General features: G+C 41.6%; 2 non-coding genes across 2 annotated transcripts; one reads left to right on the forward strand and one right to left on the reverse strand.

Moving 5' to 3' along the window:
* The first annotated feature begins 4,710 nt into the window (after positions 1-4,710).
* trnal-aag (transfer RNA leucine (anticodon AAG)) lies at positions 4,711-4,793 on the forward strand. Its single transcript has one exon. It is a non-coding gene; the product is annotated as a tRNA-Leu (tRNA).
* Positions 4,794-5,387: 594 nt separating this feature from the next.
* trnar-ucu (transfer RNA arginine (anticodon UCU)) lies at positions 5,388-5,462 on the reverse strand. Its single transcript has one exon. It is a non-coding gene; the product is annotated as a tRNA-Arg (tRNA).
* Positions 5,463-15,146: the final 9,684 nt, after the last annotated feature.

Below are 15,146 nucleotides of genomic sequence, written 5' to 3' on the forward strand. Positions count from 1 at the left end.
CAGCCTACATCTACCTTATGGGTGGTCCACAGCTTCTCAGGAACAGTGGCTAGATAATCACTAGCGGATGAATGGTCAGTTAGTTCCCTGCCGTGATACCTCTCCAACTGCTCATGTTCATAGACTGCGCTGTCTGTGCAGTCACAAGCAATTTTCCAATATGTTTGGTCCTTTGTAGTTGATAGTCCTTGAACCTCCGTAGGAAAGAATTCCAAAGACATGGCCTTTTGTACCATTGTACCTAGTTGTCTGGCCTCATGACCACGGGACAAAAGCAAGGAAACATGTGGTGAGTTTTGTTCAGAACTAAAGTGCCATAGGTCAGTTTGTTCTGGTGTTAAGACAGCATGGGCAGCTACACCTTCAGGGCCCAAAATAAGACAGTCAGTGTGAATGGTGGTAAGCTGGCCTTCCGCCACTGCATACCAGTGTTGGTCGTAGCTTTCATCTTGTTGTCTGCAGTAGTAGAAAGTGCAATGTGGCGGATCGATAGGAGGTACCATGGGCACCCTGGCTGAAAGCCAAGGCTTCCACAAAGACAGGACATAAAGAAGGTTACTTTGGTCCGCCTTTGTTACAGGTAAGTTGAACTTAGCCCAATAGATATCACACAGAGTTGTGACAGGACTAGGAATACTGGAAACAAGCAGGATACGGCTAGCTGGTGTGCCATCTGAATCGGCTACATAAACAGAAAGAGTGCCATCAGAGCTGCAAAGTATTGTGCTAGAAACAGAACACAACAGGTCTCTTCCTAGTAAATTAACTGGACAATTTGAGGAATATAGAAAAGGATGATACACAGTTTCAGTTCCCAATCGTACTGACAAAGGAGTTGTGAATGGTTGCACCTGTCTGGTACCCGAGAATCCAGTAGTTGTGACAGTTTTATTGGATAGTCTGTTGGCCCACCTTTTGTCAATCAAAACAGATGTGGTGGCCACAGTATTCACTAAGAAGTCAACATCAATCCCCTCAACCTGTAATGTCAAAATGGGTTCTTGGGTACAACCATGTGAGGGGCTGGACACTGGGCACCATCAGTATGACCTATAAGGCTGAAATTGGGTCTGGTTGGCACTGACCTGCTGTGGAAGTAGGGCCTGTGAGGGAACTTGGAAGGCTGGTGGCTGAGGTGCTTGCGGTGCAAGAGCTTGTGGCATGGCATAATTCATGACGCCAGCATTAGCCATTGGACAATTTCTCCACCAGTGACCTGGTTGTCCCCAGATCAAGCAGTTTCCAGAGGCCACACCAGCGTTTGGTCTCTGTCCCTGTCTACCACTCTTCCAATTGGGCATATTTCGACCTCTCTGAAAGGTGACTCCTCCTGGCTGTTGATAGATGATCACTGGAGTTGGCATGGGTGGCTGTTGAGGTACAGTCTGATAGGGACCAACAGTTTGGGCCTGTACTGGTTGGCTTCGGGTAGGCACCGACACTACTGCTTGAGTGCTGCAACTTTCAGGAGTTTCACTTGACACCATCTGCTTCTTTGGTTGTTTGGTGCTCTCCTGTAACTTAAGCTTATTCAGTTTCATTAGTACATTTTTATCAACATCTTCGGAGTCTTTAATTTTTCTGTCATGTTTTGTCAAATAATGAACAACCTGTGTGCTCCACATCTGCTCATCCATCTGATCTAACCATACCACATCCTCTAGCTTTTCTTGTACAGGCTTTGGTAAGCATCCCATTACTCCTTGTCTAAAAAGGGTCTGTGTAGCGTGATTGCAATCAGGTCTAGTTCCAGTAGAAGATCTCCAAGTCCTAGCAGCACGCTCCAAAAATTCCCTAGGATCCTCATTCTCCTTCCTAGCCATTCCCTTGAGTGCCTGATAGTCCACTGAAGCTGGCAACAATTGTCTTAACTGTCCCCATGCTGCATTCCTGTGTTGATTGAACAACCTATCATCTGGTACAGCTCCCAACCTCAGAGCTACCTCTACAGCCTGCCAGGTTGAGTCATTACTCGTCCTTTTCATGATAGCCCTTATATCCCCTAGGGCTAATGTGTCCGCTGCCGTTAACTTTTCAAAGGTACTGATCCATGGGGATGCCCCTTTAGACAGAGGAGGTAAGTCCTCTGCTAGAGCTTGCATGTCTCTGTGCGACCATGGAACGTAATCACGTCCATTTCCTGTCACTATCGGAGAGAATTGTCCTACCCCAAGCTCATTACTCTGTCCATTAGTAACGCTCATGTCCACTAGGGGTTCTAGTTCGTCCCAACTTTGTAGTTTCCCCCTAGTTCTGCTAGACACAGGGCTACCAGTTCTAGTACATCTTGGCTCTTCATGGCCAGTCTCACCTGTTCCCATCCTTATGTCAAACTCAGCCCTTGAAGTTTCTAGCTGATTTGATAACCGTCTCAAGTCCCTCTCATACCTGTCAAGAGATTCATTTTTACTCAACTTTCCTTTCCTTTCCAACTTCACTTTTCTGCTTCTACTGTCTTTCCTTTCCTTCCATTCCACATCCAGATCCTCACCAGTAATTAATACACCTTCTCTACTGTTACTGGCCCTAATTGTAGGCCTAACAACCCTACCTTGCATTTTACCTTGTTTTCTTCCCCTACTTGCTCTCCTCCAGCTGCTACCTTCACTTCCAATATCTTCCTCCTCTTCTTCTTCTGATTCCTCCCTCCCAGATACTAGTTCCTGTTCTGTTGGAGGAACATACTCAGCCCTCTCTACTCTATCAGTCAACATCTTTACTTGATCTGTTAACACATTAGACAATTGCTGTACCTGTTCTTGTACTTTCACTTGGAAATCTAACTGTTGCCTTCTAAGCTGCTCATATTCTTCTGATTTAGCATGTAAAACCCCACTTAGCACCTTTAATGTCACATTTGATGTGTGTATGTCTTCACTTTGTTTACTCTGATGTTCGTTATCAGAAAACATAACACGCACCGGATTCGTACCAGTCTGCATTTGTGTGTGTGGTAAAAAAGGGGCGCTGGGTGTGGTATTTGAGGTGTGTGAGAGTGGGAGACGGGAGGGGGGCAGTCGTCTGCTCAGGAATGGCTGACGCTACATATGGGAGAGGGGCGCAGCCCAGCACAGCTGTGTCGGGCAGGGCCATCTGTGCTGAATTGGTTACTTCCTCAGTGGGTGTGTGTGTGTGATTCTCGGCGGGGGCAGAATTCACGTTTAAACAAATATGATTCATATGCTGGATCATAATCTGTGTCAGAGCTAAATCATTTTCAGCAGATATTAAGACCCTTTTAAAAGTAAATTTTTTCAACCCTTTAGCTTTCTTCAATTCAGTTTTTGCATCGCTTACACCCTGTTTAGCAATTTTCACATACGCTAATCTAGTATTTGTGTCGGGGGTTGGGTCCCCACGTGTAGGATACAATCCTTTGTCTACACGAAGTTTAAACCATTGTTCTACTTTCTTTAGCATGGCCTTACGAATTTTCATTGAAGAAGTTTGTTCAATTCGACTTTTTACCCGCCTTTCCAATTCTCCAGCTGTTATGGAGGCCATTATTTTTTATTTATTTATTTATTTTAGAAAGTTAGCAGAATAGAAAACTAGAGAAAACAGAACAGAGCACACAGAAACAGGAAACTATACAAATCCTATACAACAACTAAAACAGGAATCTATACAAATCTTATACAACAACTAAAACAGGAATCTATACAAATCTTATACAACAACTAAAACAACATACCCATCACCAAGACACCGGTAAGTAGTTTCCCTGACCAGTTCTAGCCTCACTGACTTTACTAACAAATTACTAACAATGCAATAGGAAACTTAATCAATTCCAATGATTATTCCACAAAGCAATTGCTATATTGGTTTTCAGGACCGACTGCTCAACACCGACCAGAAAATAACTTACCACACAAACGGTTGGACTTTAACCAACCGACCTGAACCCATTCAGGCTTTCACAGTTGGACTCGAACCAACTGACCTGGTACCAGGCTTTGAGTTTGGACTCTAACCAAACTGGCATGGACTCTAACCACACCGGATCCTTTAGACTCACCAGGAGTCAAGGCATGCCCACCATACCTTTGCTAGTGAAAGAGGAACCACGTCTTAGCATTTATCAGTAATTATTTCTAATTATCTACAAGAGAATTGTCAACATACCAGACTCAGAACTAAATATTTGATTGCATCTAAATGAGGACTTAAATCGCCCTTACCTTTTTAGTCGGGTACCCTTTTGAGTCTGGCAGATTTTGAATTCTCCCGATCCTGGATCCAATCTGATCCCGTTCACCTTTGCAGTCCTCCTGATTTCTGGATGAACACTAATTAATCGATTTTAAACCATACTCTGCTACCATTTGTTAGAACGTGGATCTTTTGTTAGAATCGATCCGAATTGATCAGGAGGCAAGGTGACGTCCTTTTAAAAGTTTTATTCAGAAAAAGGTTGGTTCGTCCTCCAAGTCACAAAGCAGCTGCGTTCTGAAGCCTCTGAGTGAAGAGATGCAACAGACCACGTGTAGAGCGCGCAGCTCTTATTTATAGTTTACCACCACCCCCTAGTGGCCAGGTGTAGTACTACTCCATATAAGGTATTCCTTTTGTTCCAGGCTTCCACTCAGCCAGTTCTAACCGGTTTTATGCCACGTGGCGGTTTGGAACAACTCCAATCACATTCCTTGAATACCTAAATGTTTTTAGACCAATATTGTAATGCCCAATAATTATTTATATTATAACAGTAGCGTGGCCGAGCGGTCTAAGGCGCTGGATTAAGCCTTCAGTCTCTACGAGGGTCGTGGGTTCGAATCCCACCGCTGCCAACTCATGCTTTTCAATGGTGGCTCCATGATTACCCACCCAATGCAACGTATACTCAATCACAATCCCAAGTATGGCACTCGCGATTGGCCCTTTTCGACCCACAACCTTTCTTAACTTTTTTTTTTTATGTAACATGAAACAGTTCGACCGCACTGTGCACACAAACCTTAACTTGGTGTACCTTTGTATCGTTGCTGTTATCTCTAGCATCGCTCCGACTACATGCAACTATGATATAATAAGAAGCATAAAAAAAAAACTTACTCACCCAATAACTGTGTTTACACCTAAAATGGAACGCAGACACTGTGAAAACAGCATACGTTCTAAAGTCAATGAGCTTTTAAACAAGCTCAAACACACCGATGCACCACGGAGTCTTAAATTAAGCATACAGCACGATGGTTTAGCAGAAGAAATGTTGTAAGGAAGCCCTTAAATACTGACCGTCTTGTTGCTCTGCTTGCAAGCTTACTGTAACAAAAGAAAGGTCGTGTATCTGATGGGTTAAGATTAGTCGCTACTCCAACAGTTCTTCACTGTGGCTGGTTAAATGCTGGAAATTACCGCTTACCTAATGTAGTAAGAAGCAACTCACCCGAACAGGGACTTGAACCCTAGACCCTCAGATTAGAAGTCTGATGCTCTACCGACTGAGCTATCCAGGATCTGCAACCTGCTTTAATCCCCACAAGCATGTGACTTAAATTACAAACTTTAACATATGTTGTCCTGTAGAACTTCAATTAATATAAAATGTTTTTATTTCTGTTTCGGCTCTCTTGAAGGCGATTATATAAAGTTTTAGGTGAAGTATGTTGCTGCTTACACACACAAAAAAAAACATCTCAGGAGGAGAATTTTTTGCAGGTAGATTACAAACAGATTCCTTTCTTTCACCTTTTTCCTTTTTTTCCTGTATCAATTGCACGATTGTTTTCCAGTCTTTAAATGTTATGTGCATTTATATGTGGCAAGAGAAAAAAATCCATAAAAATCAAATTGAGTTAGCAAAGAACCTTGAATTATACTAAAGAGTTCTTCAAGTAGAAACAGTTCTAGCAAAAACACAAAAAACCCTTAAGACTTCTTAGTCTTAGTTTTTTCTATTATTTCAAATGACATTAATAATTTATAATCACTGATTTGTGAGATATCAGCAGTAGTAGATCATGTTTAACTGGTTTAATATTGTTTAATCGCTGATTATCGGCTGTTTTTCGTGAGTATGTTGGGCGGTTTTCCATGCATTTTGACGGACTTTTAAAATGCGCAATCTGGCAACCCTGGCTGAAGCGTTCATTCATATTTTGGAGCGATGTATGTTTGTATGCTAGAATATAAATAACATCTTTTACAAACTGCTGTCTATTTACATTGACATTTTCTCTTCTGTCTAAACATTTTTGGAATTGTGTTTGTAAAAGTAAGCGATACTGTGGATAATATATTTAATGAGCTAAACTAACTGAGAGAAGCGCTAACGGTGGTGGAAGAGTCTAAAAGGGTTTGGAACATAGTCGTATCATCATAGCAGTACAACACAGTTTTGTCCGTAGCATCCGAAAATATCCAGAAGCTAATATACAAAAAACGTTTATTTTAATAATAAATTATTTTAAACTTACCTTAAACTTGTTAATAAAGTATGACCATAAAATCAAAACAAACACAGTATCCGCTGCTGCAGTCTCTACACAAACTTTGCTGCACTGAAATCGCAAGGACACATTTTATGGATATTACGGTAATGCACTGAGAACTCGTCCTGCAGTCATGCAAGCACATACAGCAGTGTGTAAGTTTACACTAATCAACCATAACATTAAAACCACCTCCTTGTTTCTACACTCACTGTCTATTTTATCAGCTCCACTTACCATATAGGAGCACTTTGTAGTTCTACAATTATTGACAGGACCACCACAGAGCAGGTATTATTTGGATGGTGGATCATTCTCAGTACTGCATTGACACTGACATGGTGCTGGTGTGTTAGTGTGTGTTGTGCTGGTATGAGTGGATCAGACACAGCAGCGCTGCTGGAGTTTTTAACTACCGTGTCCACTCACTGTCCACTCTATTAGACACTCCTACCTAGTTGGTCCACCTTGTAGATGTAAAGTCAGAAACGATCGCTCATCTATTGCTGCTGTTTGAGTTGGTCATCTACTAGACCTTCATCAGTGGACATAGGACGCTTCCCACAGGGTGCTGATGGCTGGATGTTTTTGGTTGGTGGACTATTCTCAGTCTAGCAGCGCTGCTGTGTCTTATCCAGTCATACCAGCACAACACACACTAACACACCACCACCTGAATTTCCTGCATAAATCTGTTCCATAAAATATTTTCTGCCTTACTCAGCCCTCTGCTTCCTTGTATAGAAATAGGCTAAAAACCGGGTGTAGTAAGTCCTGCTGTCCACAACAAAGGACATTGGATAAATGTTTTGTTTAGAAAGGGTTAAAATTGCTGTACATTTCTGTAATCTTTATAAACTGAAGTTACGACTCATATTGAACAAAACTGATCTCTTACTTTGCTTATTTCCATGAAATGTAAAATATGATATGACAGCCATTTATAAAAGAAAGTTCATGAGCTGCTTGCCACACACCCACAAATGTGACATTAATAAAAAGCCCAGGATGTACTCTATGAAGTAGAAGTACTTAAATGGATTGCATCAATGGTGCTTGAGTTAGAGATCTCGGACACATGTCAAGTCAAATTTATTTATTTAGCGCTTTTTACAATGAGCATTGTCTCAAAGCAACTTTATCCAGGACCAACAGACCAAAAACCCCTATTGAGCAAGCCGAGGGCGACTGTGGCAAGGAAAAACTCAGGAAGAAACCTTGAGAGAAACCAGACTCAGCAGGGACCCATCCTTCTTGGGTGGCCTGGAGGATACTTTAAATAAAAAGGATTTACACAAATCATACAAACACAAAAGTAAATTGAACTGAAAGTTGTAACTAGCAGAAAAATAATGTGAGTTCTTCATTGTTCAGTCCAGTCTGTGATAAACTCCGTTGTAAGTTCTGGACATTTTTGGTGCAAACACGGCAGGTTTCCATCACATCTAGTAGGAGCAGCAATCGTTAAGAGTAAAATATCAGAGAGTTTTACAGGTTTAGACTCCAGCACCCCTAACTATTACAGCATAACTAGGTTTGCTTGTTTAGTTTGAAAAGACCAATCAAAAGCCTGAGTAAATGAATATGTTTTCAATCTAGACTTGAACATAGAGACTGTGTCCGAGTTCTGACAGCGGATCTCCCTAAGTTTAAAGCAGATCTGTGATGGAAATGTTGTGTTTCAATAAACAATAAAAGTTATCAGGAGCAATTCCTTGGAAAGACTCCAAAGGGGTTACCAAAAGTACAGTTGTTTTACATCAGAGGTGCCCAATACATCGATCATGATCTACCACAGCGATTCTCAACTGGTGGGTCGCGACCCAAAAGTGGGTCGCGGACACGTTCTGGGCGGGTCGCGGACAGCTTGTAAAAAATAAATACATTTAAAAATTTTTGTAAATAATTAATGCTCATCTGATTTTGTACTCGTCTTTTATCTGGAAAAAAAAGAGACAGAGAGAGACACGCATCAGACGCGCGCAGCATTCTCGTTGCCATGGTAACCACCATTCGTTTGCCGGTTACCCTTCTCTTTAAATTTGTGATGATGTTCGGAGGCAAGATGGCGAAACGCAAATACAACCCGGAGTATTTGAAATGTGGATTTTCGTTCATTGAGGACAAACACGGACAGAAACCCAAGTGTGTTATTTGTAATGAAGTGCTGGCACAAGAGAGCATGAAACCATCCTAACTAATGCGACATTTACAAACGAAACATCCCGCATGTAAAGACAAGCCGGTGGAGTTTTTTCAAAGACGACTTCATGAGCTGAAGGTATCAGAGAAGTGTCTGACAGCATCTTGCTCCAAACAAGAACATGCGCTCCGGGCGTCTTATCACGTAGCTCACCGTATTGCGAAGGCCAAGAAACCCCACACAATAGCCGAAGAGCTTATTTTACCCGCTGCCATGGACATGGTAAGAGAGGTGCTGGATCAATCAGTGGCAGACAAGCTTAAAACAATACCCCTGTCCAATGATACTATAGCTCGGCGTATTGAAGACATGTCTGGTAACATAAAACAACAGACCACAGCTCGCGTCCAGGCAAGCCCTTACTACGCATTACAGATGGATGAATCCACGGATATAGCTCACCATGCCATTTTACTGCTTTATGTGAGACATGTGTGGGACGGTGATTTGCAGGAACAATTTCTCTGCAGCAGAGAACTCCCTACCACTACCAAAGCAGAGGACATTTTCAACTCCGTAGACTTGTATTTGAGCTCAGTGGGCCTAAGCTGGGAATACTGTGTTGGAATCACAACTGACGGCGCTGCCTCCATGACCGGGAAACATTCAGGTGTGGTGAAACAAATTCTGATGAGGGCACCTAATGCGACTTGGAACCACTGCTTTTTGCACCGAGAGGCACTGGCGGCTAAGAATATGGTTCCTGTGCTTGATGAAGCTTTGCAAAATGTCATCAAAGTGGTGAACCACATAAAACGGAGTGCGAAGAACAGCCGCTGCTTTTCAAATCTATGTAAAGATTTGGGTTCTGAGCATATGCAGGTTTTGTATCACTCCGAAGTGCGCTGGCTGTCGAGGGGTAAGGTCTTGTCACGCTTTTATGAACTGAAAACAGAAATCGCCACCTTCCTCTCAGAGAATAACTCCTCATATGCTGAACTGTTTGACAACGACACCTGGCTCGCACTTGTTGCATATCTTGCTGATATTTTTGAGCACCTCAACACGTTAAACGTGTCTATGCAGGGGAAAGGACACAACATTTTTGAACAGTCAGACAAAATTGTTGCGTTCAAGAAAAAGATCACACTGTGGGTAAATCATTTATTCAAAGACAGACTGGACATGTTTCCAAACGCTTGCCAGGAAGCACAGCAGCTGCACACCACGGCCAAAAATGACTTGAAAAAAACGATCAAGGTGCATCTCAATAAACTTCAAGCTCGGTTTGACGACTACTTCCCAGAGAGACACGGAGATAACATTAATGCCTGGATACGCGCGTGACCCTTTCAGCGTCAACATGGAAAGCGTCATGTTGCCAAGCAACGAAGAACATCAGCTGGTGGAGCTGTCATGTGACCAGACGCTGAAAAAGAGATTCGGCGACGTACGTTTTTCCCACTTCTGGTGCAGCGATGTGATGGCTGAGTATCCATCTCTCGCCACTCTTGCAGTCAAAACGATCCTACCATTCAGCACGACCTATCTTTGTGAAAGTGGCTTTTCTACCTTGGTCCAGCTCAAGTCAAAGCAGAGAAACAGGTTGAACACTGAGCATGACCTGAGAGTAACTCTGTCTACTGTCACCCCAGACTTTGAAACTCTGATCAGAAGTAAAGTACATGCCCAACTGTCTCACTGACTTCCACAAAAGACAGGTTAGGTGAAAGCATCTTGTTTTGTAGCCTTATTTATTTTATGCAGTTTTGATATTTAAATGTATTGTAGTAACTTTTATACATGCAGTTGGCATGATCCTCCTCAGTTTCTTACTAATGTACTCTGAATGCAGAGATATGCAGAGAAGTGAAATATCAAATTTTGTGGCCTTATTTATTTTGTGCAGTTTTGATATTTAATTTTATCAGTTTTGATATTTAATTTTATTGTAGTAACTTTTATACATGCAGTTGGCATAGTCCTCCTCAGTTTCTTAAAAAAAAATTGCTCTTAAATTCACTTTGCATGCATATATATGTTTAAATGTGTTTTTGAAGGCTATTTTTCAAAAATACATTTGTTTGGTTTGTATTCTATAAAAGTGGGTCGCGACTTAATGACCATGAGAAAATGTGGGTCACGGGCTGAGACCAGTTGAGAACCCCTGATCTACCAGTTGTTCGCACAGTGCATACTGGTACGTCGCCCCTCATTCTAACAGGTCAGCGTGATTGACATGAAACGTGGCCATTGTGTTATTGTAAATTTGCGGTTTGCCTCCACCTAGTGGACATTTTGAGAAATGCAATTTATTACAGGTTAGAACATAACATTAAAAAAACCTCTTTGTTTCTAAACTCACTGTCCATTTTATCAGCTCCACTTACCATATAGAAGCACTTTGTAGTTCTACAATTACTGACTGTAGTCCATCTGTTTCTCTACATGAATTTAAAACCTGGAGAATGCAGGCATCGGTCCCGCTACCTCTCGCATGCTAAGCTAGCTCTCTACCATTTGAGCTAATTCCCCTGATGAAGGACCCTCCTTTACCCTTTGTAAATTGTAATGTACTACAGAGCGTTGATGCTGCATTATGAAAGGGCCAAAATAGTGCAGGATATACCAGCTGTTTAATGCAGTGCAATAACAAAGCAGCTCTGTGAAGCAAGAACTAAAATTATGATGCATGTAATTCAACATAAAACGTGGGTATTAATATCTAAATCTCTGTGCATTATTAGGCTGCACATAAATATAGATTTAAACAGTCCTCTATTTACTACAGTTTGTTTGAAACGGCTGAGCGTACAACTAGTTGGTGTGGAGAACATGTTACACACACAGTGTGCTATTATTTCAAGCTGATCAAGTACATGCTATTTCACTTAGAAATATCTCACAAAGTACAAATTCTTCACCATTCTAAATAAATCAGGGGTCCTCAAACTTTTTAACCAAAGGGCCAGATTACTGTTCTTCAGTGTTTCGGGGGGCCGGACCGCAGGTGAAATAGTAAACACACCCAAAAAAGCTATTTACTATGTATACTGGATGTATTGTCTGTGCTTTGTATAATTGTAGTTCATAATGATAATGCAGAAATGTTATTTATTTTAATAATTTTCATTATCCTACCTCATACAGTGTTTCCTTAAAAAATCAGTGTGAACTGTGAGCCTGCTTTTGCCTGACGAGAGTAAGCGTCAGGTTCCATATTTGTTACTGCCAGTCATAATAGCTAATAAATGTTGATCAGTGAGTCTGGATCTGACTCAGACTCAGCTTTATTGTCATTCAAAACCATGTACATGATTAGAACGAAATGCACTTACTCAGGTCTCGGTGTGTGTAAACATAATAATATATAAAATATAAATAGCAAGAAAACCAAGTTAAGTAAAAATAAAACTTAGGACTTAAAAAGACTAGAAGAAATAACTAAGATAGGAATTTTAAATATTTACATTTACATTCAAGTATTGCACAGGAACTACAGCAGCTTTATGTGGATCTAAAGTGCATGATTCGAACTATATCAGCAGAAAAAGGCAGCACCAGGTCACAGGTGTTTAAGGTAACTGGTGAATAGACAGTACATGAGGGGTGGAGCAATTTAGCAGTCTGACTGCATCCGGTTGGAGATTGAAGGTGTTTCAACTTCAAAAAAGTCTGCTCACAGATCCAGATGCTCCCGAAAACGGTAGTTACTTTGAGTGCATGTTTTATTGAGATCGGGGAGCAATGGAAAGAGAAGCATAAAAATTAAACAATGTGCTTGAGTTTTGATTTTGGATGCATAAATGCGTTGATCTCCGGGAGCAGGTCGTTAAAACATTTCAAAACTCGTCCCGACTCAGCCAGCAGATCTCAGTAAAGCCCATCTTCAGCTCAGACAAGAATTCCTGAAACTGCCTGTAGTTAAGAGCATTAGCTTTAATGAAATTAACATAGGACACGAGGATTTTCAAAACGAAATCCCACTTAACTGCTTTGCAACACAGTTCAGTGGCTGCGGTCACTCATCTCTCTATTGATGCGCCAATCACTCCCCTCATGCTTGGAGCGCCACCCGTTGGATCGCTGCCGTATAATCTACTGAGACTCCGGGTGGCCAATTTTGGTTTCCTCTGTTATTTTTTTCCCGTTATAATACTGTGAGTTTGAAGATGAACAGCGGCCAGACAACATGTACTGCTGCTGTGGTTAAAGGGGCCGGTCAAAGCATCTACCTAAAGTAGTTTGATGACCCCTGAAATAAACCATGTAGTACAGGACATTACCGCTTACCTAATGCAGTAAGAAAAAACTCACCTGAACAGGAACTTGAACCCTGGACCCTCAGATTAAAAGTCTGATGCTCTACCGACTGAGCTAGCCAGGCTCTGCAAGCTGCTTTAATCCTCACAAGGACGTGACTTGAATTACAAACTTTAACATGAGTTGTCCTGTAAAACTTCGATTCATATGAAAAGGTTTTATAACTGTCTCGGCTCTCTTGAAGTCGATTATACACTATATTGCCAAAAGAGCTCGCTGGTCGGGATGGCCGAGCGGTCTACGGCACTGTGTTCAGTTTGCAGTCTTCCCTGGAGGTGTGGGTTCAAATTCCACTTCTGACAGCACATGCTTTATACAAACCCTCCACCATACATAACAATCTAAAAAGATATAGTTTCAGTGAGCAATGACACATTGACTTTCGTATTACGTGATGCCATTAAATGATCACAATGTTTGTACAATTTTCATATTTTGGAGCGATGTATGTTTGTATGCTAGAATATAAATCTTTTACAAACTGCTGTCTATTTACATTGACATTTTCTCTTCTGTCTAAACCTTGGAATTGGGTTTCTAAAAGTAAGCGATACAGTGGATAATATATTTAATGAGCTGAACTAACAGAGAGAAGCGCTTACGGTGGTGGAAGAGTCTAAAAGGGTTTGGAACATAGTCGTATCATCATAGCAGTACAACACAGTTTTGTCCGTAGCATCAGAAAATATGTAGAAGCTAATATACAAAAAAAAAAACGTTTATTTTAATAAACTTGCCTTGTTAATAAAGTTTGACCACAATTCTATTTCTATTGTATAGAAATAGGCTAAAAACAGGGGGTAGAAAGTCCTGCTGTCCACTACAAAGGACATTGAATAAAATTGCTGTATATTTTTTAAATCTTTTGAAACTATTTGATTATTAGGAAAAGATTGACAAGAAAGATCATGAGCTGCCACACACCCACAAATGTGACATTACTAAAAAGCCCAAGGTGTACTCTATAAAGTACAGTAGTACTCAAATGGATTGCATCAATGGTGCTTGTGTTAGAGATCTCGGACACATGTTCCCACAGGGGACAAAAATGAATTGCTCTGTCTCAGGAGGATATGTTAATTAAAGCTCATAATGTCACTCATTACAGTTTAATTTAGAAATACAAGATCTGATAACTGACCTTACAAATTTTGAAACAGATCTGTGATGGAAAATTTGTGTTTCAATAAACAATAAAAGTTATCAGGAGCAATTCCTTAGAAGGACTCCAAAGGGGTTACCAAAAGTACAGTTGTAACACATCAGGGGTGCCCAATACGTCGATCGCGATCTACCAGTCGATCGCACAGTGCATACTGGTAGATCGCCCCTCATTTTAACAGGTCAATGTGATTGACATGAAATGTGGCCACTGTTTTTGTAATTTGCGGTTTGCCTCCACCTAGCCATCCCCAAACTGTTCCCACAAAGTTGGGAGCATGAAATTGTCCAAAATCTCTTGGTGTGCTGAAGCATTAAGAGTTCCATTCACTGGAACTAAGGGGCCGAGCCCAACTCCTGAGAAACAACCCCACACCATAATCCCCCCTCCACCACACTTTACACTCGGCACAATGCAGTCAGACAAGTACCGTTCTCCTGGCAACCGCCAAACCCAGACTCGTCCATCGGATCGCCAGACGGAGAAGTGTGATTCGTCACTCACGTCTGTATTAGTTTTAGTCGGTTCCTTTGCATTAAACATTCTTCCATAACATGATGGTGGACGCTGGCGCATTTGGCTGCCGCTACCGTTACCGTATTTTATCGTATTTTATTTTATCGTTTTTCGTTTTCATCTTTTTACACACCTTGTGGATCTATTTCTTTTATGTTACTTTTGATACTTTTATTTGTTCTTTTGATACTTTTTGTTCTTTCTACTGTACATCGCGTCTGCGGCCGGTGGTGAACGGTGGATGAGTTTTCCTGGGATCGGCACGAAGTTGAACTATTCCGTTGACCAGCTGAGGAAGTTCAACAATTGCACTACTCCATCGTGTATTTCAGTCATCAAACAGCTTGGACTCTTTCGCCGGCCTCGTTATATTCACAGGGGCTCCCGGAGAAAGCTTGTTTATTTTCGAAACGGTAACGCTATTCCATCCTTCTGGTCAGCCGTGCGCACTGTCGCTCCGCAAACACGTCATCAGAGCGCTGCTGCCTTGCACACCAGTAGCGGTGTAGTCTCCATGACAACGCTGTCCACGGAGTGGGATGGGAAACGTGGAGTGGACTTTGCA

This window comes from Trichomycterus rosablanca, chromosome 10 (genome assembly GCF_030014385.1).
Source record: "Trichomycterus rosablanca isolate fTriRos1 chromosome 10, fTriRos1.hap1, whole genome shotgun sequence".
Taxonomy (NCBI): domain Eukaryota; kingdom Metazoa; phylum Chordata; class Actinopteri; order Siluriformes; family Trichomycteridae; genus Trichomycterus; species Trichomycterus rosablanca.